Source organism: Halyomorpha halys, unplaced genomic scaffold (genome assembly GCF_000696795.3).
Source record: "Halyomorpha halys isolate HHAL.00 unplaced genomic scaffold, Hhal_1.1 Scaffold104.1, whole genome shotgun sequence".
Lineage (NCBI taxonomy): Eukaryota > Metazoa > Arthropoda > Insecta > Hemiptera > Pentatomidae > Halyomorpha > Halyomorpha halys.
The window spans coordinates 105807-110839 of NW_027107578.1; the positions used below are offsets into that span (position 1 = coordinate 105807).

At 31.1% G+C, this 5033-nt stretch overlaps 1 long non-coding RNA gene across 3 annotated transcripts in view; it reads right to left on the reverse strand.

Moving 5' to 3' along the window:
- LOC106677596 (uncharacterized) overlaps positions 1-4474 on the reverse strand; it is a 51148-nt gene extending 46674 nt beyond the window's left edge. For all 3 annotated transcript variants that reach the window (XR_010843009.1, XR_001342626.2, XR_010843010.1), the window contains exons 1-3: positions 4246-4474; positions 3437-3662; positions 1893-1991 (exon numbers count right to left, since the gene is read on the reverse strand). This is a non-coding gene — a long non-coding RNA (uncharacterized lncRNA). The remainder of the gene's footprint in view (positions 1-1892; positions 1992-3436; positions 3663-4245) is intronic.
- Between the last annotated feature and the right edge of the window lie 559 nt (positions 4475-5033).

Consider the following 5033-nt stretch of genomic DNA (forward strand, 5'->3'; position numbering starts at 1 on the left):
TACATCACAGGAAGCCAATTCTTGTGTTATGAAATTCAAGTCAGTTTATTTTTATGATTTTATATAAAACATAATTATTTTAAAAATAATTTATATTATTCAGCTTATGTACTATTTAACCCCCCGCCTCTCCTCACCCCAGCCTCTATAAAGTGAGTACCCTTAGTTGGAGAAAAATCTAGTGGGTGACCAGATTTTCAATAAAACACACCTATGTACAACCGTTGTTCAAGCAACAGATCTTCCCTACAATGAACTGAGCCCCTGAGCCTTCATTAGTTTTTAGCGATTTTTTTTTTTTTTAAACATAAATTAAAACATAAAAGTTAAGGGATACTTAACTTAGTTAAGAAGACAATTGAAATTGTTGAACCATTAACTTAAACATAAATATAACAATACATTTATGTCGTTAGTTCAATACTTACGAAGTTCATAGTTTTTTTTTTTTAAAATAAGGATTGTAATTAAAGTTAATTTTATACATACATATTTAGTTTTCTATTAGTTGTTTCTCAACTAACAAATGTACCATTGACACCAATCCCTTACATATTCCAAATATGGAATAACTTACCTGAAAAAAAAGAAAGATATAATTAGAATATAGATAATGTCAGTGAAACATTTAAGAAATTAATTGATTTTTATTACCAATTTAAAAAAAATTAAAAGTTATTAAAATGTATCAGTAATCAAAAAACTATTATAACTCATAACACAGAAGTTCTGAAGTGATAATTAAGCATAAATAGTCATTACTTATTATTATTAATAATAATTAAAGACAGAAAAGGAGTTATAGTTCAAGAAATAGAGGAAGACAAGAACTTGTATTGACTTGTAAAAGATTTTCTTCTTTTATTCTTATATAAATATTCTTTCTGAATATTAGTAAAACAAATTCCAATTTTTAGACCTCCCATAACGGCTTCCGATGCACAATATACATTTTTCAGTTTTTTCAATTATATGTTTATACCTTCGTGTTCGTACTTTTTTTAACAAAAACTTTTCTATAAAATTTAGAGAGAATAAAATTCACCACAATATGAACATATTAAGTTTCATTTCATGACTATTAACTCCGACGCTATATTACGGAAAGTTGTAGTAAAGTATATATAAGTATTGTAGTAAAATATATATAAGTAAATATAAAATATAAGTATTTTAAAGGAATTTTTTTCTTAAAGCGTTACGAATACAAAAATAATTTCTGAAAGTTGATACAACTACAAAATTGAGGTAGAATTTAGCATGCATGGGAGTGGATAGTCAACTTGGCTTTCTAACTATATCCTGGATGTACACAATAAAAAAAAAATTAAAAAAGTATAATTACCTAGATCTTTCGTATGGTATAATATAGATTTAAAACTTTTTTTATTTCTAGACTTAATTAAAAAATGATGGGATCAAGTATAGGGATCTGTAACCCTGGGATACAATTTTAATGATAACAGTTTTAATAACTTTTATCATCAAGAGGATTTTTTTCTAATAAAGTAACTATAAATATAAGCAAAAAGTTGACAAAACTAATCAAATATGTGGTTTTCTGAAGTGCGCGCAAAGGAGTGAGTTTTCGAAAACTTGGATTATATATTAGATATATACAAAATATTAAATACAGTTTGATGATGTTTTGTATGACATAAAACACGTCCATTTCCTGAAATATTGCCGTCAAATCTTAGTCAGTCACATCTCAACGAACTGAAACGGGCGGAAATACAAACTAAGAGAAATTTTTTATAGAAAAGTACTAAAAAAAAGTCATAAGAATAGGTGATAAAGATCATACTAATCATACCGCACCGTTGGTGATTTCCAGCGCTAATGAATGAAATAATATCCGACATAATATTCAAACAATAATATAATACTACCTGTCAAGGTAAGCTTGGAAATTCGCTGTCCCAGGAATTTTCAGTGGAGAATGGCTTGAGACAGAGTGATTCTGCGTTTCCTATTCTTTCCATATAACTCTGGAAGTCGATATAAATTCAATTAGAACTAATACAGAAGAAAACATCTAAAATCGGTTGTCTCAGCAGCTATCATATGCAGATGATCTTAATTATTGAGACACTGCACTCCTACCTTCCTTTTTTTTTATTACCTCCTGGAGCAAAGAAGAAGGCATTTACAAATATATATATATACATATACCGGCAATTTCAGTTTCTTGACCTCTTCCTACTTTCCGTTTTTTTTTTTTTTTTTTTGTATCTTGTAGATCCTACCTTCCGTGGGCAATACTTACTTATATAACTACTCAAACAGGCAATTATAGCGAGTAGCTTGGTCTATGTACAACATGTCACAATCTCAGAAGAGGAGATCAGAACACAAAAAAAAAATCCTTCCCGGCCGGATCCACCCCACTAAGACCACGTTTGTTCTTACCCTTCTATTAATTTTATTCTCTTAAAAAAACAATACATAATAAAATAAATATAAGTTAAACGTTTGTGAGCTCAAAGGCGGAAAAATAGAAAAGAGAGATAGAAATGACCAACTCGGTTGTTACTCGGGTGTTCCGTACCTTTATAAATACATTTTCAATCAGCTGATCTACTCGATCACCTGACATCGAAATAACTGCTGACACAGGCAGTAACTTAAACAATAATAAACATAAATATCCTTTCATTGCCTGAAGGACATTTTAAGGTAGGTTGTGGGATCGCCTGTGTGCAGGGGAGCATTTTGGTGATTACTCGCCATCTGCTTTGCCATGCACTAAGACCCCCAGGGAGCGACGGTCATATATCACTTTTGAAATATTTGCTAAAAATTGGAAGTGAAGACTTTCAGATGATCGAAGAATATTAAAATAGCGCCTGAAAACGGCTTATGTAATATAATAAACATTTTATAACACATATCAAGAACATTCCATCCCGTATTATTGTTTTTTAGCGATTACATTAGAGCCTATGGTTTTTAAAAAAATTAAATTAAACTTCATGACCATATGGAATTAAAATTATTTTTATAAACGAAATTCTCTCCAGTAACTTAAATTAGATAAATTAAATTAATTATCTATATATATCGTCGGTACAATATATATATACAATATATATACCAAATTTTATCAGGGTTTTCCATTCAATCTGCAATATTTAAGTATCCCTCCAAATGTATGGAGTCATTAATTAAAAATACCAAACGATCAAAAATTGATAATATATGTCAATCAACGTAGATCAAAATTATAAATAAATAGCTACCTTAAATCTGCGCCAATAATTCAAGTTCTCCCAGGAATTTTAAAATACGCCACTTTTTTTATGCGAAGATGATATGATGGGCACAACTAATAACATTGAGTGTAATCTAATGTTGAAATCAAATTTAGATACACACTCATATCTCACCCATCAACTTTTATCAATCCGTACAAATAGTTATATTCTGTATATACCTTAGAAGGAGGTATTTTGTCACTTTTCCTTAAGGACGTGCGTGGAAGCTGAATGGATACTCTATTGCTATTCCTGTCAGGGCTGTTATTTCAATCGATATTCTGAACACTTCAGATTCCCAAGCAAAAGTTATAGTGGTCCTTTAGAAATTCAACATTTATTCCCAGTATTGGTTTTTATGGAAGGCCTCCACAGCCCATGCCAATAGGAACTCCAAGCCTACATCTGTAAGGATCAGGAAAAAACAACTCTTTTGAGGATTATACAATTGTGTAAGTTATGTGTAGTGTTGTCGAATTAGCTGATGTAACAATTCTAATATATCATAGGTAGGAAATAAAAATTTAAAACCAGAAAAGATTTTTTTGTTAGAGCGAGAGAAAGGGGGAGGAAGTCAGTGGGGAGAAAGAAGGCGAGAGTGAAAGGGGGGAAGGAGAGGGAGGCTGAGGGGGGAGGGAGGGAGAGAGGGAGAGAGAGAGAGAGAGAGAGAGAGAGATTTGAAAAAATAATACAAGTACAGTCACGGTCTATAAAAATTAGACCGTGAGTATTCATTCATAACTGTAGACATACTAAAGAAAAGCTACACAAGACATAGTTTTACTGAAAAAATAAATTATAATAAAATAAATAATTATGATGATAAAAATACACAAGATCCAAAATTTGATAGGATGTTCCTAGTAGTTGGACTACCTAAAACTAAATTCTTCAATTTTTGGAGGGTGTCCAAAAATGTTAGGCTTTTTAATTATTCTATAAAATGTCTACTATCTCAACTAAATATGGTCTGTTAGAATAATTTAACCTTAAATAGAAGAGTCAATTCAAATTTCTTTGTTTTGTAGAGAACATCTCCCTCCGCCCCTTACACCAGCCATGATGAAGACGACCTCGGTGGGTCGAAACGTTAGCAATAAGTACGTAGTTGAAAATCATTTTGTTCTTCAGGACCGCGGCCTTGATCATCTCCTTCTAATTTACTTTCTGTACGAAATCAAACTGAAACGTATTTTAATATTAATATAAAACTGCAATATTTTACAATAGGTTAATGAAAAATCATAGCTATAGATTTTTCATATGGTAAAAATGAAATATGATCAAGATTGCCTTTAATCAAATATTTATCAAGGTTAAAAGAGTTGGAATAGATAAATTGCCACATAAAAGTTCACACATCAAATTAAGTGGAATAGACATGATAAAAAAAAGAATCATAATGAAGACCTGTAAAGGTGTGGGAAGTACGAAGGACACCAGATAAAAACTACAAAGATAATTGAAACAGTCTGGATAAAATAGGATACTGGGGTCGAAGTAGTAAAGATAAAAACAAAGTCTGCTTTACGATGCTTCAAGTACTACGTGCACTTCTTTAACATCTGCTACGCTCACGCTTAAGATTTAAATCACGTGTCTAATCCAGAGTACGCACGTGTTGTACGCCTCGGCAAAGTAACTCAAAACATTTTTTGGAGTGAAAGAACATATTAATCTCAGGAATGCTAGCTACTTAACCCAACTAATTACAGGGTCTTTTCTAACTCTATTTCTTAAAATAGACAACAATTATTGGTTAGGAAAAGCGTTGAT